Source organism: Aotus nancymaae, unplaced genomic scaffold (assembly GCF_030222135.1).
Source record: "Aotus nancymaae isolate 86718 unplaced genomic scaffold, 86718_ANA_hifiasm-v0.15.2.pri h1tg000059l, whole genome shotgun sequence".
Taxonomy (NCBI): Eukaryota; Metazoa; Chordata; class Mammalia; order Primates; family Aotidae; genus Aotus; species Aotus nancymaae.
Genome location: NW_026988473.1, coordinates 15435232 through 15462176, shown reverse-complemented (window position 1 = coordinate 15462176; position 26945 = coordinate 15435232). Strand labels below are relative to the sequence as shown.

Sequence of the window (26945 nt, the reverse complement as noted above, 5' to 3'; positions counted from 1 at the left end):
ATATTGAGACGCTGCTAAAAGGACCCACCTGGAAGACAGACAGCCATCCAGATGAGCCTTTCCAGTCTTGAAGCCTGTTTAAAACCCCATCACCTCCCGGAAGCTTTCCTGAATTACAGAGAAATCCCTGTCTACGCACCATTAGCTGTTTTGCATAATACAAAACTCTGTCATCTGTTAGGTTACCTGACTACAAGTACATAAAGTTTCCTCTGAGTTTAAATGTTTTTGTCTCTGTGTATGCTGAGCCATCGATTTTCCATTGGTACTATATAATTTTTCCCTCTTCTTGAGATGGTGAACTCCTTGAGAGAAGGAATCAACTTTTCCTTCATATGTATTTTTTAAGTTTTTAATTTTTAAGAGATAGGATCTTGCTCTGTTGCCCAGGCTGGAGTGCTGTGGCATGATCATAGCTCACTACAGCCTTGAATTCATGGGCTTAAGTGATCCTCCCACCTCAGCCTCCTGAGTAGCTGGGACTAAAAGCTTGAGCCACCATGCCCAGCCGTTCCTTCACATTTTAGATACTGTATAGCCATCCATAAACATGAAATACAAAAGGAATGTCATGTAATACACAAGAAATGTCATTCCACAAACATGAAATATACAAGGCATTTTAGATACTAAGAATATTGCCATCCATAAATAGGAAATACACAAGGAACTGCTCCTCTGCAAGTGAGATAACAGGTCCTAGGTGGCTTTTTTTTTTTTTTTGAGACAGTCTCACACTGTCCCCCAGGCTGGAGTGCAGTGGTGCAATCTCAACTCATTGCAACTTCCGCCTCCTGGGTTCAAGCAATTCTCCTGCCTAAGCCTCTTGAGTAACTAGGATTACAGGTGTGCACCACCACACCCAGCTAATTTTTGTATTTTTAGTAGACACAGGGTTTCACCGTGTTGGTCAGGCTGGTCTCGAGCTCCTGATCTCAGGTGATCTGCCCGCCTCAGCCTCCCAAAGTGCTGAGACTGCAGGCATGAGCCACCACACCTAGCCTTCTAGATGGCTTTTACTATCTATACATACTAGACGGACTGGCTGAATTATAAAGAACCAAATCATAATTTAAAAGAGTTTTTAGTCTGGTATATACATTCTGGAACAGGATGAAGCAACTTTGCAAAAAGAGTTTGTCTTTCATTACAAATAAATCTAAACATCCATGGGGAAGAAAATAGGTGACCAAATTGTGTTCAACCACACTATGGAACACCATGCAGCCACTACTAAGAATAAAGCAGATCTAGATATATGGACAGACAGAAATTCCTGGATATTGTTCTGTATGATCCCATTTCCACTACAAAACAAAATGATGAAAATTATACAGATGTATAAATATACATATGTTTTTGATTACTCATAGAAAAAAACTTGGAAAGACATGCTACAAAACAAATCAACTTTGGGGAATGGAATTGCAAGAGTGGAAAGGGAAATTTTTCTTTTTTTGAGCTGGAGCCTTGCTCTGTCACCCAGGCTGCAGTGCAGTGGTGCAATATTGGCTCACTGCAACCTCTGCTGCCTGGGATCAAGCAATTCTCCTGTCTCAGTCTCCTGAGTAGCTAAGATTACAGGCGTGTGCCACCACATCTGGTTAATTTTTGTGTTTTTAGTAGAGATGAGGTTTCACCATGTTGGTCAGGCTGGTCTCAAACTCCTGACCTCATGATCTACCCACCTTGGCCTCCCACAATGCTGGAATTACAGGCGTGAGCCACTGCGCTCAGCCAGGAAGAGAACATTTTACTATACATGTTTTGGTATTACTTTTTTTTTTTTGAGACAGAGTCTCATTCTGTTGCCAGGCTGGAGTGCAGTGGTGCGATCTCAGCTCACTGCAACCTCCGGCTCCCTGGTTCAAGCAATTCTCCTGCCTCAGCCTCCCGAGTAGCTGGGACTACAGGCTTGTGCCACCATGCCCAGCTAATTTTTGTATTTTTTTTTTTTAGTAGAGACGGGGTTTCACCATGTTGGCCAGTATGGTCTCAATCGCTTGACCTTGTGACTCGCCTGCCTTGGCCTCCCAAAGTGCTGGGATTACAGGCGTGAGCCACCACGCCCAGCCTTTGGTATTACTTATTTACAGTGAAACTATATTACTTTATAAATTTTAAAAGGAGGGGCAGAGACAGTGTCACTTCTATTTATAACAACTTAATTAAACATTTATATCCTAGATTGGGAGACTGAGGCAGGTGGATCACCTGAGGTCAGGAATTCAAGACCAGCCTGGCCAATATGGTGAAACCCTGTCTCTACTAAAAATACAAAAAGTAGATGGGTGTGGTGGGTGTAGTGGTGCCTGTAATCCCAGCTACTTTGGAGGCTGAGGCAGGAGAATCTCTTGGACCTGGCAGGCAGAGGTTGCAGTGAGCCAAGAACATGCCATTGTACTCCAGCCTGGGCAACAAAGCAAGGTTCCATCCCAAAATAAATAAATAAATACACACACACACACACACACACACACACACACACACACACCCTAAAAAATCACAGAGGAGTAAAAAAAATTATACATTTGTATTTGACATACACACTTACTTATTCCATGAAGCTAAAGAGTTGAAGGACTTCAGAAAAACTCCTTGATCCTTTGTTTACCAATGAAGTTCAGGAGCCTCAGGTTCCCTCTTTTCACTGAGTGCCAGTCAGAATAAATACCCTGAGATGCCTTTCATATGTCTAAGAAGTAAGAGTGTTATGGCTTTGGTAGCCAAAAAATCTGTGCTATATAACTGAAGATGAGCCAGAACAATTCCATCTCTGTGTAAACATCTTAGAGAAAACACCACATGTGTACAGAATATCAGGGCACATTATAAGAGTAAAAAATCTAGAAAGTTAAATGTTCATCAATAGGGAACAGACAAGACATATGAATGACTATTAGAATATTATGTAACAGAAGAAATAAACCAAATCAAGCAAACTATATCAACATGGACTTAGAATACTAAATTTTAAAAGTTATGGCCGGGCGCGGTGGCTCAAGCCTGTAATCCCAGCACTTTGGGAGGCCGAGGCGGGTGGATCACGAGGTCGAGAGATCGAGACCATCCTGGTCAACATTGTGAAACCCCGTCTCTATTAATACAAAAAAATTAGCTGGGCACGGTGGTGCGTGCCTGTAATCCCAGCTACTCAGGAGGCTGAGGCAGGAGAATTGCCTGAACCCAGGAGGCGGAGGTTGCGGTGAGCCGAGATCGCGCCATTGCGCTCCAGCCTGGGTAACAAGAGCGAGACTCCGTCTCAAAAAAAAAAAAAAAGTTTTAAGATAATCTATATACATATGACCCCATTTATATAAGCACAATTCTTAAAATATAAAACTATTTTTCTAACATGTTAAGCTATAAAAGTACAATCATATAAACCAAAGTCATAAGAGTGGCTGCTTCTCTGTGAAGTGGGAAAAATAATCAAAGGGGTCAAAAGAACTTTAACTTTATTTGAAATGTTTCATTTTCAAAAATCTGTTGGAAAGTCAGGCATGGTGGTTCACACCTGTAATCCCAACACTTTGAGAGGCCAGGGTAGGAGGACTGCTGGAGGCCAGGAGTGCAAGGCCAGTATGGGCAACATAGTGAGACCTCATCTCAAAAATAAATAAATAAAATTAAATAAAATAAAAATTAGGGCCAGGAGTCGTGGTACACACCTATAATCCCAGCATTTTGGAAGGCTGAGGCAGAAGGATCTCTTAGGCTCAGGAATTTGAGACCAGCCTCAGCATCACAGAAAGACCTTATCTCTACAAAAAATCAAAAAATTAACCAGGCACAACAGTCCCCGCTAAGGTGGGAGGACCTCTTGAGCCTGGAAGGTCAAGGCTGCAGTGAGCTGTGATCCTGCCACTGCTGCACTCCAGCCTGGGTGACAGAGGAAGACCCTGACTCAAAAAATAAAATACAATAAACTTGTTGAGATAAATGGGGCAAAACAACTCAATTTGTTGAGGTAAATAGGGCAAAATGTCAGTAACTTTTAAATTTTGGTTGTGGAAGTACAAACACATGTCATACATATGCCTGTATAACTACTACTTTAAAATTTCTGGGCACGTGCTTGAACATATTTTTAAAATTTCTCACTATACAAAGGAAAGAAGCAAACAACAGAGAATACAAAGTAAAGAAGAACATTTACGCACTTCCCTACAATCTTACAGTTTGACCAACAAGGTATGGGGGAGGTCATAATTGGCTAAAGTTAAACATCTGGGGATGTGGAGTCCCACTAAATTCCAGAGGCAGGCAGAAAGTCTCCATTCTGTTTATTTGGAATTCCTGACATAAAAGATTATGCCCACAGAAACATGTCCTGAGTCTTGATGAATCAAGTCCATACCATGTAAAGCCTGAGCTACTATACTGGTGACACCATTCTGCAGGCAGTTATTGAGTAACACACAGTCACATGAACTTTGTACCCCACAAAAGCAGAGACTCTAGAGCCATGGGATTCCTGAGTTCAAACTAGGAACAGTCTGAGTGCACAGATGAAACATACAAACACATGCCCAGGCCCAAGCTTTTCTCTTTGATGCCATCTTGATGCCATATAACATCTTACCCTGAAAACAAAAAGACTTAATTTTAATGTCAGGTTAGATAAATGTCTGAGAAAGGCCTGTGGCAAATTTCTAGCTTTTACAAGAGATATCTGGCAAAGGAAATTAAGATGTTTTTGGTGTCTTCCTTTCTGTCAGAGCTGCATGCACCTCTCAGAAAACACTGGACCTTCTATCACAAGTTATGGATGCATGTAAACAAGTGAGCATGGCGGTGTAAGCACACACCTTTTTAAGACCAACTCTGTTGCTGGTCATCATAAAGAAGACACAAAAATCTGCAAGCTTCTCTCTACACCCCTTGGGGTATGGGAAACACCAGGAAATAATCTTACAGTCAACACTAAGCACCAGGTCCTTGTCCCGTACAAAACCATCTATCTTCCTCTTTACTCTCCTCACTCCAGTCTTCAATGCCAGATTGGTTTTTTTTTTTTTTTTTTTTTTTTGAGACGGAGTTTCGCTCTTGTTTCCCAGGCTGGAGTGCAATGGCGCGATCTCGGCTCACCGCAACCTCCGCCTCCTGGGTTCAGGCAATTCTCCTGCCTCAGCCTCCTGAGTAGCTGGGATTACAGGCACGCGCCACCGTGCCCAGCTAATTTTTTTGTATTAGTAGAGACGGGGTTTCACAATGTTGACCAGGATGGTCTCGATCTCTCGACCTCGTGATCCACCCGCCTCGGCCTCCCAAAGTGCTGGGATTACAGGCTTAAGCCACCGCGCCCGGCCGCCAGATTGGTTTTAAAAGCAGATTTTTGATTGTGTCACTCACCTGCTCTAAAGCTTTAGTGGCTCCTCACTAACTACACTGAGGTAGACTCCCTGGTCTTCAAGGCCCTCCTCAATCTGGACCTGTCTGTTATCTGCCCCTCTGTGCTCGTCTCCCACTGCTACTTTGTACATGTGTTTTAAACACATCCCATTTACACTTTCTGCTCCTAGTGTCCACACTATCTAGATTCCTTCCTCCCTTCCCTAGTCAACGTTTACTAAAATCCCCTTCATCCCTCATCTCCCATTCAAGGACTCTCTCAAATAATCACCCCCCAACACCCTTTTTTTGAGACAGGGTCGCCCAGGCTGTGTCGCCCAGGCTGGAGTGCAGTGGCGGAATCCTAGCTCACTGCAACCTGCACCTCCCAGGTTCAAGCGACTCTCCTGTCTCAGTCTCCCAAGTAGTTTGGATTATAGACATGTGCCACCACATCCAGCTCATTTTTTTGTATTTTTAGCAGAGATGGGGTCTCACCACGTTGGCCAGGCTGGTCTCAAACTCCTAGCCTCAAGTGATCCGCCTGCCTTGGCCTCCCAAAGTGCTAGGATTATAGGCATGAGCCACTGCGTCTAGCCAATAATCCCCTTTTCTAAGAAGTCTTTTCTAATCTCACTAACCTAATATGATCTCCTCTTTAGAAGCCCCATAGCACTTTGTTTCTCTCTCATTCTGTCACAGTTCTTCTGCTCAATCTCCTGCCCTCCGCAGGATGCTCTACCATTATTCACTCCACTTGAGGATGGATTTAAAATTCAGCCCACCAGGGGCCAACTCAAAATCTACAAGCCAAGTATACCTGTTCTTTTCCCACTCAACACTTTCCCTGAATCTGAATCCCCAAGATTTGGCAGCAAGAACACACACAGTTTCTACAACTTTATATGAAATATCTTGATGCTCTGCTGAAGAAGGAATGCAGATGTTAAATAAAAAATCAAAGGGCTACTTAAGTGCATCTGACTTGTATTATTTGACTGTCAGTCAGCTCCTTAAGAGTAGGGACTACCTTAAATCCCTCTGAGCGACTCAAGTACCTTGAATCCTTGCCCCTAACTAAAGAGTACCTTGCACAAAGCACAGAGTTGCAACTCAATTTGTTAACTAGGACTCAAAGTACTTTCTGCTTTGAGAAAATACCCACTCAATTGTCAGAATGGCCATTGCAAAATTCCTAAAAACCCTTTTGTTTGATTTCTGCAACTCTAGGAAAGCACCCAACTTCTGGAAATCTATCTAGCACAGTACTCGGGGCACTAAGAAATTGATGGTTTCATGTAGAGGAAATATAGCTGCAGCCAAAACAAAGCCAGGGTGGGCAGGTTTCCCTCTGCAAGTCAGTAAAATGTAAAAAAAAAATTTCTGCTCTGGCCTACGGAGGATCCAAGACGGGAGCACAGGCCTTCTCCTTAGTTAGCCTCTGCAAGATTCTTGCCTTGGGGCCAACAGGATTAGCACAGCCATTTCATGCTCTGAAAAGTCAGAAAAGGAAAGATAGGGAGCTTTTCACTCTAGGAAATGCCTAGTACTCAGAGATGGTTTTGTTTCTGTTCAAAAGATAAGTGGGGATGCTGAGGTTAAAAAGCAAAAATTCCAACAATGGTTAATGAAAGGTTTGGAAACAATGTACAGAATTAGGCAATGGGATAAACTCCAAGAAGAGAAGAGCAGGTGCCAGAGAATCAGCACTAGATATTTTCATGCATTCAAAAATTTCCATGTATTTAAGATGTCATCAGGACGCCCTGTGAGCAGACTTGGTGCAGCAATTAGAGAATGCAGGCTTATCCCTCTTGGCACAAAATACCCACAAATAAGCTCCTAGCATAAAAGTCAAAACAAAGTAGGAAGAAAAGCTTTACCATAAAATACTGAGCAGTTGCTACATTTCCTTGGATTTAGTAATTAGCTACAGACCTTCCTGAGATGGTCTAAACTAAACTCAAATACTGTATTCGAAGGCACAGAGCTCCCAGGATCCAATCTGGGTTTTGAACCTTGGGTCTATAGATAGGCTTCAGGTGGTTCAAGAAACCCCTGAAATAGCAAATAAAATTGTGCATGTGTGCATGAGTGTGTTATTATATTAATCATATTTTTAATTTTCTATATTTGATGATGCTTTGACATCTTAGGGGCTTTGCAGATAAGCAACTGTACCTCCCGGGGTTAGTTAATTCCTAGAGATGGCAAACAACTTGCCTTTGATATGCAAACCAACCAATTCAGAGTCCATACCCTAACTACCTCCTTTATTAAACACCAAGACAATATTCCCTCAGCCCTAATCACCCCAGGGCCAAGTATGGACAACTAGTGCCCACACCTACAGCCCAGAGACTGCCAAAATTATTTAAACTGATCCAATCCTAAACTTACTTAGCCTCACCTACCCCTTCCCCTGAAAACCCCAAAAAAGGTTCATTCTCCTCCCATGCCCTCCTTTTGCCTCCTGACTCCCTGGTACTTCCCCATGTGGCCTTGTGTTGTGGGGCATGGCATGGCACAACTTCATCTCTTGGGAACTGTAGGGAACAAACTATCCCTTCAATGGCAATCATCTCTTCATCTTTTTTGTCCTTACCATATCGGAATTAAAATAAAATCCCAGACCGGGTGTGGTGGCTCACACCTGTCATCCCAGCACTTTGGGAGCCGAGGCAGGCCGATCACCTGAGGTCAAGAGTTTGAGACCAGCCTGATCAACATGGAGAAACCCTGTCTCTACTACAAATACAAAATTAGCCAGGCGTGGTGGCGCATGCCTGTAATCCCAGCTACTTGGGAGGCTGAGGCAGGAGAAGTGCTTGAATCCGGGAGGCAGAGGTTGTGGTGAGCCGAGATCGAACCATTGCACTCCAGCATGGGCAACAAGAGCGAAACTCCGTCTCAAAAAAACAAAAACAAAAACACAAACACACACACACACACACACACACACACAAAAAAAAAAAAAAATCCTGGGCACACATTACTAGTTATGTGTACATATTTTTTTCTGAGGTAGAGGTTGCCGTGAGCTGAGATTGTGCCATTGCCCTCCAGCCTGGGCAACAAGACTGAAACTCTGTCTCAAAAACAAAAACAAAAGAAACCAAATCCTGGGCACACATTACCACAGTTATGTGTACATATTTTTTTCTGAGGGCAGGGTCTAAGTTTTTACCATACTTTCTCAAAGAGTTCACTGTTCTCTAAAGATTAAAAACTAGTGACCTAAATGTTTCAAGTAACTTTGGGGCTCAACAGGCTAAGATATATCACAGAGGAAGTCTCTCTAGGGAGCATGCAAAACCAGGTGGTTATTCTTAGAGAGTACAAAGAGAAAAAGTGGAGATTACATAGGGCTTTGTTTACTTTTGGTTTTTCCTTGCTCTTTGCAGTGTAAGGGATCATGAGGCAAGGAGGTAAAAAGGAAAAAGGTTTATCCATCCCCAAAATAGCGATGCCGATGATAAATGAGCATTTCTCACAAATAACACAAAACTTCTGAAATGTATACACAGTCTTGCTTAAACCTTCACATAAATTGTACGATTAGGAACTGTTCATGTTATGTTCTATAAAAAAACAACTAGCACACTGTGCCAACTGGCGACAGTATCACCAGCAAAGAGATAAAGCCTTGGCCTTCAAACTCACTAAGGCTGACAAAGACATAAAGATTTGGGATCTAGACTAAAGTACTGAGTCTTGAGACATGGCTAGAATAAAGAACAGTGATCTCAAAACAGAAAGCTTTTTGATGGCTGAGTAAGAACTGAATATTAAACAGATATTTATCAAACAGCACTGTGGAAGATGTATATAAAATGGTAATAAGACATACTTCTTGCTTGGTTGGAGCCTACAATCCAGTTGGGGAGATAAGAGTTCCATCAAAAGCATTATAAATAAGGCCAGTGCAGTGGCTCATGTCTGTATTCCCAGCACTTTGGGAGACTGAGGTGGGCAGATCATCTGAGGCCAGGAGTTCAAGACCAGCCTGGCCAACGTTGTAAAACCCTGTCTCTTTTAGAAAATACAAAAATGAGCTGGGCATGGTGGCATGAGCCCGTAGTCCCAGCTACTCAGGAGGCACAGGCAGGAGAATCACTTGAACCCAGGAGGCTGTGGTTGCAGTGAGCTGAGATTGTGCCACTGCACTCAGCCTGGGCAACAGAGTGAGACTCTGCCTTTAAAAAAAAAAAAAAAGGCATTACAAATGAGAAAGGGTAATGTGAGTATCTAATGAGGGAACAGACAACCACAGCCACAGCTATTTAGGAAGGGGCTACTAGGCACCGGTGGCCACCTGAGGAGAAGCAGGAAACCTACAGAGGACAGAGAAGCTAGGGCTTGAAGCAAGTGGAAAGGAGGAAAGGAGAATGTTTCAGGATAGAAAGAGGTTACTGCTCAAAGTAGATTCAGGAGTAAAGGGCTAATACCAGTTCAGTGGGAAGCAAAGGCTTATATAAAGAATATAGAGATCAGGTTGAAAAATAAGGAACTTGTCATCTGTTTGGCAGGAAAGAGAATCTTTTGACATTTTTCAGTAAGAAAATTACACAGTGGACAGCTTTTAAATTTTTATTTTTATCAAAGTACTATACACCCATAATTAAGTTAAAAAGTATTCAAGACTAATAAAGCTATATAGCAGCTTCCAGCCCCATGACCCAACCCCCTTGATTTTTGTTTGCAGAGGCTATCACTTTTCAAATTTTTTTTTGCTTTCCTTCTGATAATTAACCATCATATTTCTAATATTACTGACATTTCTTTAAAAAATTTTTTTTAAACAGTCTCACTCTGTTGCCCAGTCTGGAGTACAGTAGCATGATCTTGGCTCACTGTAGCCTCTGCCTCCCGGGTTCAAGGGATTCTCCTACCTTGGCCTCCCGAGTAGCTGGGATTACAGGTGTGCACCACCACACCCAGCTAATTTTTGTATTTTTAGTAGAGACAGGGTTTCACCATGTTGGCCAGGCTGGTCTCAAACTCCTGACCTCAAGTGACCTGCCCACCTCAGTCTCCCAAAGCGTTTGGATTACAGGCGTGAGCCACTGCACTTGGCCTATTACTGATTTCTCAATTACTGCTATTATCTACTGGTTTCCTACGATGGGAGATGATTTGTTCCTACCCTCTTTTCTCCCCCATCCTTCCAAAATAGTTATATCCCATGTTTGGGTTACTGTAAATTATTATAGTATTATGACTATATAAATATTCACAAATACGGGAATAGTATAACAAATTCACAGTTCCTTTCATATGCAATTTTGTTTATTCTAGAAGAGAAATGTTCTTGTCATCACTTGCTAGTCATCACTCTTTTTATTATTCTCTTCTTTTTTGACATGGAGTCTCCTCTTGTTGCCCAGGATGGAGTGCAGCGGCTCGATCTTGGCTCACCACAACCTCTGCCTCCCAGATTCGAGCCATTCTCCTACCTCAGCCTCCAGAGTAGCTGGGATTACAGGTGTGCACCACCATGCCCGGCTAATTTTGTATTTTTAGTAGAGATGGGGTTTTTCTGTGTTGGTCAGGCTGGTCTTGAACTCCTGACCTCAGGTGATCCGCCCGCCTCTGCCTCCCAAAGTGCTGGGATTCTGGGATTACAGGCATAAGCCACCGCGCTTGGCCCCCATTCTCTTTTTTTACAATGAATATATACTTTTGTCTAATTCCTTTATTGTTACTTTTGTTTTTTGAGACGGAGTCTCACTTTGTTGTCCAGGCTGGAGTACAGTGGGTCGATATCGGCTCACTGCAACCTCTGCCTCCTGGGTTCAAGCAATTCTCCTGCCTAAGTCTCCCAAGTAGCTGGGGTTACAAGTGCGCACCACCATACCCAGCTAATGTTTATATTTTTAGTAGAGATGAGGTTTTATCATGTCGGCCAGGCTGGTCTCGATCTCCTGACCTCAAGAGATCCGCCTGCCTCAGTCTCCCAAAGTGCTGGGATTACAGGTGTGAGCCACCGTGTCCAGCCCCTTTACTGTTATTTTTAGAAAGAGATTTCGGAAAGAGTGGAGATAAACACATGTGTTCATTCTTTCATGTTTACCAGAACTCTACAGCCACATACTGGCAAGTATTTCTGATGTAGGAAGACTACAAGCAGGGAACAACCAGTCAGGAAACCGCTACAAAAGCATAATGGCCTCAATCAGGGCTAGAAGAGTGAGAAGAGATCCTGGAATCTTCAGTTTACTTGGAAAAACATGGTTGCTATTCCTCCAGGGCACAGGATGGTGAAAGGTAGAGCGGAAACCCTTAGACATTTGTTGAATGAAGGAATGCCCAGACAACACCTGCTTTCTTTGAGTTGTTCTGTGAATTATAAGAGCAGTGGATGATAAAGAACATGCAGCAAGCAGTGTGTGTGGGACCAGTCACTTATACAAAAAAAAGTAGGGAGGGGTGACGGGCATGGTGGCTCACACTAGTAGTCCCAAGCACCTTAGGAGGCACCAAGACAGGAGGATGGCTTGAGCCCAAGAGTTTGAGAATAGCCTGGGCAATATAGTGAGACCTCGTCTCTTAAAAAAGAAAGAAGAGAAAGAAGGCCCAAGCATTACTCTTGGCTCAATGTAACTCTGAACTCCTGGGCTCATGTAATCCTCCCACCTCAGCCTCCTAGTAGCCCAAGTATCACTCTCAAAAAAAAAGGAAAGCCAGGCACGTTGGCTCAAGCCTGTAATCCTAGCACTTGGGAGGGCGAGGTGGGTGGATCACCTGAGATCAAGAGCTCAAGACCAGCCTAGCCAACATGGTTAAATCCCATTTCTACTAAAAATACAAAATGAGATGGGCATGGCAATGCATGCCTGTAATCCCAGCTACTCTGGAGGCTGAGGCAGGAGAATCACTTGAACCTGGGAGGCATAGGTTGCAATGAGCCAAGATATCATGCCACTGCACTCCAGCCTGGACAACAGGAGGAAAACTCTGTCTCAAAAAAAAAAAGAAAAGAAAGAAAGAACAGAAAGATGTAATAAAATACTAGATTTACTTAGTTTAGGCTTACAGTTATATCTGCATCTAATATATTTTAATTGAATACGCCCCAGGTAAAATGTGTTATACGCTGAACTCTCAAGCTCCTCATCTTCCCCTCCTCCAAAATGAAATCACTGTTTTCATAACAGAATTTTTTATTTCCCAGAGTGCTGAGCACTCTGGGAGTACCCAGGAGTTGGAGGCTAGAGTGAGCCATGTCTGCACCACTGCACTCCAGCAGGTTTTAAAAAGAGTGTACCTTGGGAATGACAGTAAGGAGTTAAAAAAAAAAAAAGAAATAAAATCCTTGGATTGCAACATAACACACTGTGGATCCAAGATGGCTGATTAGGAGCAGCTCAGGAGTGCAGCTCCCAGTGAGAGCACGGAGGGTGAGTGGACGCTGCATTTCCAGACGGATTTGTATTGCCCACAGACCAGGAGATTCCCAGGCAGAGGAGCCCCACGGGTGGCCAGCGCGGCTGTTTTAGCCACCGCAGCTGTTTTCGCCGGAGCGGCTGTTTTGCCAGTGTCCTGGCGCGGCGGTTCTCTATACAAAATACACGGGTCTGGGCACTGTTTTAGCTGGCGATTGGAGCTCCAGGAAGGCAGAGTCGCCCATTCATCTGATTAAAAAGGGGACTGAAACAGGGAGCCAGGCCAGGAGATTCCCAGGCAAAAAAGCGCCACGAATCTCAGCACCACTGTTTCAGCCGGCGCAATGGGTCGCCGCACAGGAAATCACACAGATCCCAGGGCCTTTTCAACAGGCGATTGGAACACCTGGGAGACAGTCGACCATTCAACTAAAAAAAGAAAGGCTCTGAGGCAGGAAGCCAGGTGATCAGGCTCGGCTGGTCCCACCCCCACAAAAAAACAGCAATCGGAAACGCTCTGGATTGAGAGTTTCACAGCAAGCACAGCTGAACCCGGGACGATCCAGCTCTGTGGGGGAGGGGCGTCTGCCATTACCAAGGCAGTCCACTACTACAGAGGTAGTCTGCCATTGCTGAGGCAGCCCGCCATTGCCAAGGCAGCCAGCCATTACAGAGAGAGTCCGCCATTATAGAGGTGGGCCGCCATTGCTCAGGCAGTTCTGACTATACCCGTATAAACAGGACTGCAGGAAAATTCACATGGCAGCTGGGCGGAGCCCACAGCAGCTCAGCAAAGGTTCTGCAGGCAGACAGTGACTAGGCTACCTCCTTGCTGGGCAGGGCAGCCCTGAAAAAAGCCAGCAGCACAATAGACATAAAGCCCTAACTCCCCGGGACAGAGCACCTGGGAAAAAAAAAAAAAGTGGGGGAGGGTTTATGAGTTCTGCTGCAGCAGACTTAAATGTACCTGCCCAGCAGCTCTGAATGAACAATGGAGCTCACAGCTTAGCACTTGAGCTCTTATAAAGGACAGACTGTCTCCTCAAGCAGCTCCCTGACCCCCGTATATCCAAAGAGTCACCTCATAAAGGAGAGCTCAGACTGACATCTGGCAGGTATCTTTCGGGGACAAAGATAGCAGAAGAAGAAACTGGCAGCAACCCTTACTGTTCTGCAGCCGCTGCAGGTGATCCCCAGGCAAGCAGGGCCTGGAGTGGACCTCAGCAATCCTACAGCAGAGGGGCCATACTGTTAGAAGGAAAACTAAGAAACAGAAAGAAATAACTTCATCATCAACAAACTGGACATCCACTCAGAGACCCAGTCTGAAAGTCAACAACTACAAAGACGACAGGTGGATAAATCCACAAAGATGGGAAGAAACCAGTGCAAAAAAGATGAAAACACCTGAAACCAGAACACCTCTCCTCCTACAAGGGATCACAACTCCTCACCAGCAAGGGAAGAAGGCTAGATGGAGAATGAGTGTGATGAATTGACAGAATCAGGCTTCAGAAGGTGGGTAATAAGAAACTTCTGTGAGCTAAAAGAACATGTTCTAACCCAATGCAAAGAAATTAAGAACGTTGAAAAAAGATTTGACGAAATGCTAACGAGAATGGACAACTTAGAGAGGAATATAAGTGAATTGATGGCGCTAAAAAACACAACACAAGAACTTCACAAAGCATACACAAGTTTCAAGAGCCGAATTGACCAAGCAGAAGAAAGGATATCAGAGGTCGAAGATCAACTCAATGAAATAAAACGAGAAGGCAAGATTAGAGAAAAAAGGGTAAAAAGGAATGAACAAAGTCTCCAAGAGATATGGGACTATGTGAAAAGACCTAATCTGCGTTTGATAGGTGTACCTGAATGTGACAGAGAGAATTAATCCAAGCTGGAAAATACTCTTCAGGATATTATCCAGGAAAACTTCCCCAACCTAGCAAGGCAGGCCAATATTCAAGTCCAGGAAATACAGAGAACACCACAAAGATAGTCCTCAAGAAGAGCAACCCCAAGGCACATAATCGTCAGATTCACCAGGGTTGAAATGAAGGAGAAAATGCTAAGGGCAGCCAGAGAGAAAGGTCGGGTTACCCGCAAAGGGACGCCCATCAGACTCACAGCAGATCTCTCAGCAGAAACCCTACAAGCCAGAAGAGAGTTGGGGCCAATATTCAACATCCTTAAAGAAAAGAACTTTCAACCCAGAATTTCATATCCAGCCAAACTAAGCTTCATAAGTGAAGGAAAAATAAAATCCTTTGTGAACAAGCAAGTACTCAGAGATTTCATCACCACCAGGCCTGCTTTACAAGAGCTCCTGAAAGAGACACTAAACACAGAAAGGACAACCAGTACCAGCGACTCCAAAAACATACCAAATGGTAAAGAGCATCAACACAATGAAGAAACTGCATCGACTAATGGGCAAAACAGCCAGCTAGCATCAAAATGGCAGGATCAAATTCACACATAACAATATTAACCCTAAATGTAAATGGGCTAAATGCCCCAATCAAAAGACACAGACTGGCAAATTGGATAAAAAGCCAAAACCCATCAGTGTGCTGTATCCAGGAAACCCATCTCACATGCAAGGATACACAAAGGCTCAAAATAAAGGGATGGAGAAAGATTTATCAAGCAAATGGAGAGTAAAAAAAAAGCAGGAGTTGCAATTCTCATCTCTGATAAAATAGACTTTAAACCAACAAAGATGAAAAGTGACAAAGAAGGACAATTACATAATGGTAAAAGGATCAATGCAACAAGAAGAGCTAATGATCCTAAATATATACACACCCAATACAGGAGCACCCAGATACATAAGGCAAGTTCTTAATGACTTACAAAGAGACTTAGACTCCCACACAATAATAGTGGGAGACTTTAACACCCCACCATCAATATTAGACAGATCAACAAGACAGAAAATTAACAAGGATATCCAGGACTTGAACTCAGACCTGGACCAAGCAAACCTAATAGACGTTTACAGAACTCTCGACCCCAAATCCACAGAATATATATTCTTCTCAGCACCACATCACACCTACTCTAAAATTGACCACATAATTGGAAGTAAATCACTCCTCTGCAAATGCAAAAGAACAGAAATCATAACAAACAGTCTCTCAGACCACAGTGCAATCAAGTTAGAACTCAGAATTCAGAAACTAACTCAGAACCGCACAGCTTCATGGAAACTGAACAACTGGCTCTCGAATGTTGACTGGATAAACAATGAGCATGAAGGCAGAAATAAAGACGTTCTTCGAAACCAACAAGAACGAAGACACAACATACCAGAATCTCTGGGACACATTTGAGGCAGTCTCTAGAGGAAAATATATAGCAATAAATGCCCACATTAGAAGCAAGGAGAGATCTAAAATCGACACCCTATCTTCAAAATTGAAAGAGCTAGAGGAACGAGATCAAAAAAACTCAAAACCTAGCAGAAGACAAGAAATAACTAAGATCAGAGCAGAACTGAAGGAGATAGAGACACAAAAAGCCCTTCAAAAAATCAATAAGTCCAGGAGCTGGTTTTTTGAAAAGATCAACAAAATAGAACACTAGCCAGATTAATAAAAAAGAAAAGAGAGAACAATCAAATAGATGCAATAAAAAATGATAAAGGGGATATCACCACAGATTCCACAGAAATACAAACCATCATCAGAGATTATTACAAACAACTCTATGGACATAAACTAGTAAACCAGGAAGAAATGGATAAATTCCTGGACACTTGCATCCTCCCAAGCCTAAACCAGGAAGAAGTTGAAACCCTGAATAACAAGGTCTGAAGTTGAGGCAGCAATTAAGAGCCTACCACCCAAAAAAAAGCCCAGGTCCAGATGGGTTTACAGCTGAATTCTACCAGACATACAAAGAGGAGCGGGTACTATTTCTTCTGAAACTATTCCAAACAATCCAAAAAGAGGGAATCCTTCCCAAATCATTTTATGAGACCAACATCATCCTGATACCAAAACCTGGCAGAGACTCAGCAAGAAAAGAAAACTTCAGGCCAATATCCATGATGAACACAGATGCAAAAATCTTCAATAAAATACTGGCAAACCGACTGCAACAGCACATCAAAAAGCTTATCCACCATGATCAAGTAGAATTCATCCGGGGGATGCAAGGCTGGTTCAACGTATGCAAGTCTATAAACATACTTCACCACATAAACAGAACCAAAGACAAAAACCACATGATTATCTCAATTGATGCAGAGAAGGCCTTTGACAAAATTCAACAGCCCTTTATGCTAAAAACCCTCTATAAACTAGGTATTGATGGAACGTATCTCAAAATAATAAAAGCTATTTACAACAAACCAACAGCCAATATCATACTGAATGGGCAAAAACTGGAAGCATTCCCTTTGAAATCTGGCACTAGACAAGGATGCCCTCTCTCACTACTCCTATTCAATATAGTACTGGAAGTTCTAGCCAGAGCAATCAGGCAAGAAAAAGAAATAAAGGGTAATCAAATAGGAAAGGAGGAAGTCAAATTGTCTCTATTTGCAGACGACATGATTGTATATCTAGAAGACCCCATCGTCTCAGCCCAAAATCTCCTGAAACTGATAAGCAACTTCAGCAAAGTCTCAGGATACAAAATCAACGTGCAAAAATCACAAACATTCCTATACACCAATAACAGACTTAAAGAGAGCCAAATCAAGAACAAAATGCCATTCACAATTGCTACAAAGAGAATAAAATACCTAGGAATACAACTAACAAGGAACGTAAAGGACCTCTTCAAGGAGAACTACAAACCACTGCTCAACGAAATAAGAGAGGACACAAACAGATGGAGAAACATTCCATGTTTATGGTTAGGAAGAATGAATATCATGAAAATGGCCATACTGCCCAAAGTAATTTACAGATTCAATGCTATCCCCATCAAGCTACCAATGACCTTCTTCACAGAACTGGAAAAAACCACCTTAAACTTCATACGGAACCAAAAGAGAGCCTGTGTAGCCAAGTCAATTCTAAGCAAAAAGAACAAAGCAGGAGGCATCACACTACTGGACTTCAAACTATACTACAAGGCTACAGTAATCAAAACAGCATGGTACTGGTACCAAAACAGAGATATAGACCAATGGAACAGAACAGAGGCATCAGAGGCAACACTATCTACAACCATCTGATCTTTGACAAACCTGACAAAAACAAGCAATGGGGAAAGGATTCCCTGTTTAATAAATAGAGTTGGGAAAACTGGCTAGCCATATGCAGAAAGCAGAAACTGGACCTCTTCCTGACACCTTACACTAAAATTAACTCCAGATGGATTAAAGGCTTAAACATAAGACCTAACACCATAAAAACCCTAGAAGAAAATCTAGGCAAAACCATTCAGGACATAGGCGTAGGCAAGGACTTCATGACCAAAACACCAAAAGCATTGGCAACAAAAGCCAAAATAGACAAATGGGACCTAATCAAACTCCACAGCTTCTGCACAGCAAAAGAAACAGTCACTAGAGTAAACTGGCAACCAACAGAATGGGAAAAAATTTTTGCAGTCTACCCATCCGACAAAGGGCAGATATCCAGAATTTACAAAGAACTAAAACAGATTTACAAGAAAAAAACAAACAAGCCCATTCAAAAGTGGGCAAAGGATATGAACAGATAATTTACAAAAGAAGACATACATGAGGCCAACAAACATATGAAAAAATGCTCATCATCACTGGTCATTAGAGAAATGCAAATCAAAACTACATTGAGATACCATCTCACGCCAGTTAGAATGGCGATCATTAAAAAATCTGGAGACAACAGATGCTGGAGAGGATGTGGAGAAATAGGAACACTTTTATACTGTTGGTGGGAGTATAAATTAGTTCAACCATTGTGGAAGACAGTGTGGCGATTCCTCAAGGACCTAGAAATATAAATTCCATTTGACCCAGCAATCCCATTACTGAGTATATATCCAAAGGATTATAAATCGTTCTACTATAAGGACACATGCACATGAATGTTCATTGCAGCACAGTTTACAATAGCAAAGACCTGGAACCAACCCAAACGCCCATCGATGACAGACTGGACAGGGAAAATGTGGCACATATACACCATGGAATATTATGCAGCCATCAAAAACGATGAGTTCGTGTCCTTTGTAGGGAAATGGATGAACCTGGAAACCATCATTCTCAGCAAATTGAAACAAGAACAGAAAATCAAACACCACATGTTCTCACTGATAGGTGGGTGTTGAACAATGAGAACACATGGACACAGGGAAGGGAGCATCACACACTGGGGTCTGTCAGGGAGAAATAGGGGAAGGATAGTGGGGGGTGGGGAGTTGGAGAGAGATAGCATGGGGAGAAATGCCAGATACAGGTGATGGGGAGGAAGGCAGCAAATCACACTGCCACGTGTGTACCTATGCAACAATCTTGCATGTTCTTGACATGTACCCCAAAACCTAAAATGCAATAAAAAATTAATAAAAAAAAAACAGACTGTAACAGAAACAATGGGGACACCAACTATGACAAAAAGCTATGGTTCCTAACTTGAGAGAACTGACAATCTAGAAGGTGAGAGAAAATATGTACACCTATTATATGTGTATTATGTCTGAAAAATATATGAAAATAAGTACAACATTAGGCTGGGCGTGGTGGCTCACGTCTGTAATCCCAGCACTTTGGGAGGCCAAGGCTGGCAGATCACGAGGTTGAAGATCGAGACCATCCTGGCCAACATGGTGAATCCCCATCTCTACTACAATACAAAACATTAGCTGGGCATCATGGCACACACCTGTAGTCCCAGCTACTAGGGAGGCTGAAGCAGGGGAATCACTTGAATCCGGGAGGCGGAGGTTGCAGTGAGCCGAGATGGTGCCACTGCACTCCAGCCTGGTGACAGAGCAAGACTCCATTTCAAAAAAAGAAAACAAGTACAACTTTATGTGAAAATATGTACAGTGAAAATATTATAAACTAGGCACAATTTAAATGTGTTATCTTGAGAGTAAAATGAATCTAATAATAAGACATAGCAACATGTATTTCTTTCTTTCTTTCTTTTTTAAGAGATAGGGTCTCACTCTGTTGCCCCATGGTGGAGTGCAGCAGTGCAATTATAGCTCACTGCAGCCTCAAACTCCCGGGCTCAAGCAATCCTTCTGCCACAGCCTTCTGAGTAACTAGGATTACAGGCTTACACTACCATGGCCAGCTAACTTAAACACTGTTTTGTTTTTGTAGAGATAGGGTCTCACTATGTTGCCCAGACTGGCCTCAAACTCCTGGCCTTGGGCAATCCTCCTGACTTGGCCTCTCCAAGTGCTGGCATTACAGGAATGAGTCACTGTGCCCAGACTATTTCATTAAAAAAACTTTCAATCATCTAATATCCATATCTGCATTCAGATATAATTGAGCACTGTGTAGCAAGATACTTTATACATTAATCAGTTATATAAATAAGACTTGTATTATCTTCCTTAGAGCCAAGGAAAACTTGTCAAGTGCCAAAATAAATGCTCTAAAAGCTTTCAATCAAGGCTGGGCACTGTGGCTCATTCCCATAATCCCAGCACTTTGGGAGGCCAAGGTGGGAGGATCGCTTAAACCAAAAGTTCAAGACCAGCCTGAGCAACATAGGGTGACCCCATCTCTACAAAAAATTTTTATTTAATTAGCCAGGGGTGGTATCATGGGCCTGTGGTCCTAGCTACTCAGAAAGCTAAAGTGGAAGGATTGCTTGAGCCCAGGAGTTGGGGGCTGCAGTGAGCCATGTCTGCGCCACCACACCCCAGCTTGGGTGACAAAGCGAGACCCTGTCTCAATAAAATAAAATAAAATGGCCAGGCATGGTGGCTCATGCCTGTAATCCAAGCATATGGGAGGCTGAGGTGGGTGGATCACCTGAGGTCCGGAGTTTGAGACCAGCCTGACCAATATGGTGAAACCCTGTCTTTAAATAAATAATAATAAAGAAAAAAATAAAAAATAAAATAAAAAGCTCCCATTCTGTCTTCACAGCCACCCTAAAGGAAGTTTGTTTACTCATCAGACAAATATTTGTTAAGTACCTACCACATGCCAGACAATGAACAAGACAAAAATTTCCAGCTTCATGGAAATTACATTCTAGAGGGAGGAGAAGAAAGAACTATTAAGTTCGCCATACAGTATGTTAAATTATGGTTAAGATCTATGGAGAAATATAAAACAGGAATGGAAAATGTTCCATGGAAGACTGGTGATTTCTGATAGGGTAGTTACTGAAAGAATTTACTGAATCCCTGTCTAATCGAGGAGGAGGAAATTGAGGCTCAGATCAAGTTAAATAATTTGTCCAAGGTCTCCAGGTTAGTAAGAGTTTGGATGAAATTTGAATTCAGATCAGATGCAGGGCTCACACCTGTAATCCCAGCACTTCGGGAGGCTGAGGCAGGTGGATCACTTGAAGTCAGGAGTTCAAGACCAGCCTGGCCAACATGGCAAAACTCCAGTTTTACTAAAAAATATAAAATTCCGTCAGGCGTGGTGGCATGTGCCTGTAATCCCAGCTACTTGAGAGGCTGAAGCAGAATTGCTTGAACCTAGGAGGTGGAGGCTGCAGTGATCCGAAATCATACCACTGCACTCCAGTCTGGGCAACAGAGTGAGGCTTTGTCTCAAAAAAATAAATAAATAAAAGATTGAATTCAGCTGTCTTTACTATTAAGCTATAAGGTCTCTCTCTAAGTTAGTAATAAATTCAGTCAAGAAGGTTTGCTTGGTTGGGCACAGTGGCTCATGCCTGTAATCCCAGCCCTTTGGGAGGCTGAGATGAGTGGATCACCTGAGGTCAGGAGTTTGAGACCAGTCTGACCAACATGGCAAAATCTCTCTCTACTAAAAATACAAAAATTAGCCAGTTTCATGCTGTGGAATAAAAAGAATTAAAGAACAAAAAAAAAAAAAAAATTCCTTGAGTGCTGCCTTGAAAGAAATAAAAAGAAAAAAAAAATTAGCTGGGCATGGTGGCATGCACCTGTAATCCCAGCTACTCAGGAGGCTGAGGTGGGAGGATCACTTGAACCCAGGAGGCAGAGGTTGCAGTGTGCTGATATCGCCCCACTGCACTCCAGCCTGGGTAACAGAGTAATATTTCTTTAAGACTATTTTGGCATTTCCCCCATAGGGTTAAGAAATAAGTTTTTTATTTTTTTTTTTGAGACGGAGTCTTGCTCTGTTCCCAGGCTGGAGTGCAGTGGTGCAATCTCAGCTCTCTGCAACCTCCACCTCCCAGGTTTAAGTGATTCCCCAGCCACAGCCTCCTGAGTAGCTGGGACTACAGGCCCGTGCCACCACACCCAGCTAATTTTTTGTATTTAGTAGAGACAGGGTTTCACCATGTTGGCCAGGATGGTCTCCATCTCCTGACCTCGTGATCCACCCGCCTCAGCCTCCCTCAGTGCCAGGATTATAGGCGTGAGCCACCATGCCCAGCCAGGAATAGCTTTCTACTTCAGGATTTGATGCTTCATTTCACATCCACATTAATTTTTACAAAAGAGTTGTGAATGGTCTAAGATCTTTGGTTGACATTATATTCCTGGAGAAGCTGAGAAGAGATTAAAATAATAATTAGACAGAGATAGTCAAAGGACACATTGTGAGCTCCTTTCAGCCTATGAAAAGATTCTGTACAAAGCCTGGACAAGTCTTAACTCCTCCTTACCTCTGCTGTGACCCCTTCTATTTAGTTCAACAAGAAGTATTTATTGTATGTCCCAAGGGTGCCTAGCACAACTCAGATGTTCTTTATCAACTCCTTTTATTTAACTGAGATGGATCCTTTTCAGCCACCTGAGCCTGTCTTTTAGCATTGAGATGTTCTTGTCATTGGAACATCTAAAGTTGGCAGTCCCAGCTTGTCTCAAGTAGTTCAGGTACTGCAAATAACCTGGGTGCTAGGGCATATATTTAATTTTATTCCCTTGGACTAACTTACTTTTTCAAAGGAAGTTAGAGCACTTTACCAATTTTTCCTTCTTAAATTCTGGAAGGAACAGAGCAGTAAGCACCACACCCTCACCTGTCAAGTGGACAAAGGTTAAATGACTCACTCAAATTGTATAGAGAATTACTGAAGGAGAATTACTACAACCTGTCAACTTCTAGTTTATTTTCTAAAACACAACATCAGTAGTTCTCAATCTTTTTGTGTTCACAACATACATTTGAATACTAGATTTCTTGGCAGTTTATTTAAAGGAATCAAAAGACTCACAGAACAGTAAAGTCAGCAATAATAAAAACACAATCACTTACAGGAAGATAACGTCTCCTAGTCCTTATCTGGTGGCCTTAGAAACTATGTCACTGAGTCACTGAGTAGGGCTCTTCTCCCTGCCCTGTCACCTGCTCACCAAGCAAACTCTGCATATGCTCCAGGAAACATAGCTTCACTCTTTGGTACCAGTCTCTTACCTCTTGCTAATACTAATGCATATCCCACTCTAGAACACAGTGTGACTTCTTCAACCTCAAATCAACCTGATATTGCAATAACAGTTTTAGTAAAAGTACATGTTACACATTGATCAAAACTTATTGGCATACCAGAGTGCTAGATCACGTTAGGAAGACAGCCTGCCTGCCTTCAGGAAAGCAAAGCCTCCTCAATTAAGAGGTCAACTTGAATTTAGTGGTTAATTAATACTTTAATGCAACATCACTGGAAAATAAAACAAGCAATTGAAAAGTAGTGCCAAAGGCACTCATTAAGGACTACATCCTCCTGTATCATGTCAGCATGACAGCCTCTGTGATAGCCAGGAAGAGACAACTGACCTCATCAAAGGAAGCTAAAGTTGGAAAGACACTGCAATTACCCAAAAAAGCTTGCTGAGGAAAAGAAGGCTGTGTACATCTGGTTTGAGTGGCAGATGTGGTTAGGTGACCCAGAGAAAAGTAGAGAGGTGATAACTTGCATTTTTGTAACACATTTCTCTGATAGGATGAGTACTGTATTGACATCTATAGATAAAGTCCTAACATAAAGTTAATTCTTCCTGTTATTTGTGGGAGAAATTGTCACAGAGTTATATAATGATCAGGGATAAAGAATCAGAAAAAATCCAGGATTCTTGATGTAGAATATCAACAGTTAAGTATTGAAAAGGCAGAAAAATAATCATAGATCCTTTAAAGATTCTTAATGAAGGTAACTTAATTTTCTGTTAAAAATTCCCAACACCGGGCTGGGCATGGTGCTCACGCCTGTATTCTCAGCACTTTGGGAGGCCAAGGCGGGTGGATCACGAGATCAGGAGTTTAAGACCCAGCCTGGTCAATGTGGTGAAACCCCATCTTGACTAAAAATACAAAAATTAGCCAGGCATGATGGCGGGTGCCTGCGGGCACTTGTAATCCTAGCTATTTGGGAGGCTGAGGCAAGAGAATTGCTTGAACCCAGGAAGCAGAGGTTGAAGTGAACTGAGATTGTGCCACTGCACTCCAGCCTGGGCAACAGATCGAGACTCCGTCTAAAAAAAAAATTTACTCTGTCTAAAAAAAAAATTCCCAACGCTTAGTGTAGGACCTAGCACATAGTAGCACTCAAGAAGTATATTCCAGCCAGGCGCGGTGGCTCAAGCCTGTAATCCCAGCACTTTGGGAGGCCGAGGCGGGTGGATCACGAGGTCAAGAGATCAAGACCATCCTGGTCAACACGTTGGTGAAACCCCGTCTCTACTAATACAAAAAAAAATTAGCTGGGCATGGTGGCGTGTGCCTTTAATCCCAGCTACTCAGGAGGCTGAGGCCGGAGAATTGCCTGAACCCAGGAGGCGGAGGTTGCGGTGAGCCGAGATCGCGCCATTGCACTCCAGCCTGGGTAACAAGAGCGAAACTCCGTCTCAAAAAAAAAAAAAAAAAAAAGAAGTATATTCCAATGAATACACACAAACCTGAAAACAGAACTATATGACCCATTAGAATAGCAATGAGGAGTTCCCTGAAACTTCACTGATTCAGGGTGCTGCCCTGATTAAGGAAGAAAAAAAAAGAATAGCAATAAATGTGGTAGTAAAATCAGTCCGTTTTGATACTTTTTCCTGGTTGATTAATTTCATGATTAAGTTAGTAAATATTAGAACTACCTGGGGAAAATACTTTCTAATGAATAAGGGAATAAATAAATAATTGTTAATAAGGGAATAAATAAATAATTGTTATCAGGTATATGATCTATACAAACAGGTCTATTCACGTACTTCTCAACATAAACAGAGGCCCAATTTCTACCCTTGTTCTTTTTTTTTTTGAGACTGAGTCTCACTCTGTTGCCCAGGCTTGAGTGCAGTGGCATGATCTTAGTTCACAGCAACCTCCGCCTCCTGGTTCAAGTGATTCTCCTGCCTCAGCCTCCTGAGTGGCTAGAACTACAGGCATCCTGAGTATCTGGGATGACAGGCACACGCCACCATGCCCAGCTGACTTTTTTGTATTTTTAGTAGAGATAGGGTTTCGTCTTGAACTCCTGACCTCAGGTGATCTGTGCACTCCAGCCTCCCAAAGTGCTAGGATTTACAAGTGTGAGCCACGGTGCTCAGCCTCTACCTTTGTTCTTAAGCATCTATACTATACTGTCTGTTGGACAGAGGGGGAAATCCACAAAGGAAGGATGAGTACTCATTCTATTTCCCTATTGCTAACAGGTTAAGGTTAGGTTCAAAGAAAGAAATACAGTACTGGTTCACTGAGGGCAGCTAACCCATATCAGAGCCAGAGCAGTGAAGAAAAAAAAAAGTCAAGATAGTTGAAAGAGAAAGAATGAAGTGTACAGTTAAGAAATGGACATTTTAAGGCTCAGCTTGAGAAAGTCCACATATATCTACAGCATGAGGAGGATAACAATGTGTTCCCATTCGATCAACCTGAGTACTTGGAGAGGAGATGAGAAGAGAAAATGAGTGAGGTGAATTAAATATGTCTTGAATTAAAAAACAGTCTTATCAATAGAAAAAAAATTAAAGCATTTTAGGTTCTTCTGCAAAGTAGAATAGCAACCCAACTAACTTCAAGCCATAGTCAACCTATCTGGCAGGCAGCCTCCAGAGTCCAGTGCTACCTATAACTTGGAATGCAAAGTATTAATCATGAATAAGAGAAGAATTCAAGTCTTTGGTTTCCTTACAAGAAAGTAGTTACGGGTGTGTCTCCATGACATTTGCTAATGTTCAACATTTAAGAACAAAGCCAAAGGGGAAGATAGGCAAAATATTCAACAGTTTGATGTCCAGGTTCTAGGTTGAAAAAGGAACAGACAAGCATGCATTTCTTTGTAGGGGGTAGACTGGACCTTAATTCCACATGTATTAGTTTGCTGTATTCTTTAATTGAGTCTATTTATCTTTATACAAAAATCCCCTCCCATCACAGACTACCCAATGAAAAATGAAAATGAGAAGACAGAGGAATCCTGAGGATAATTCAATTTGTCAAATTCAGAAGGCAAAGGACTCAAAATTCCAACCCTTTCCTTCAGAGACAGTGCCCCTGAGGCCATTCCCAGTCTGATAATTTGTTTCAGCTATGCTCCCCATACAAAAGCTATGAGTCATATAAAACTGTAAAATGTCAAATAGTCAAATTGCAACCATCATCACTTTGCTCTGGATACAAGAATCCCATAATTTCTTGTCGCATACTTCTTTACTCTAAGGTCTCGGATTCGGAGAAAGGTGGAACAGGGAAGTGCGACATTCAAAAGAAAGAAGGTAAAGAAAGCAGGCAGCAAACGATATCCCGAAAGACCAAGACTAAGGTGATTTTTTTTTTTTCAGGAATTCTAAACCCTAACAGCTATTCTCCAAGGGTCAGAAAAGAACACTGTCCCCCTCCACAGCTGCATTAGCCTCTCAGAAAATGGCCACTCTTTCAGGTAAGGGAGACACTAATATCACAAAGAAAAAGGTGGGGAGCTGCACTCAGTGCCTCAAAACAATGACTGATGAGTCCACACAAACCAAACCTCCAACAGGGAATACCTAGAAATAATAAAAGAAAAGGGAAAAAAGTATCCATGAAGTTGAGAGGGGAAATCAGCCAGTCAGTGTTTCCTTCAGCACTATTATCTCCAAATCCCATGGCCAATTTCTCTGTTAGTTCACCCAGTGGCAGCTCAAGAAATTCTATAAATGAGTCTCGGAGTT

General features: G+C 42.4%; 1 protein-coding gene across 6 annotated transcripts in view; it reads right to left on the bottom strand.

Moving 5' to 3' along the window:
- AMBRA1 (autophagy and beclin 1 regulator 1) overlaps positions 1 to 26945 on the bottom strand; it is a 164654-nt gene that overhangs the window by 60832 nt on the left and 76877 nt on the right. The gene's annotated exons all lie outside the window — the stretch shown is intronic.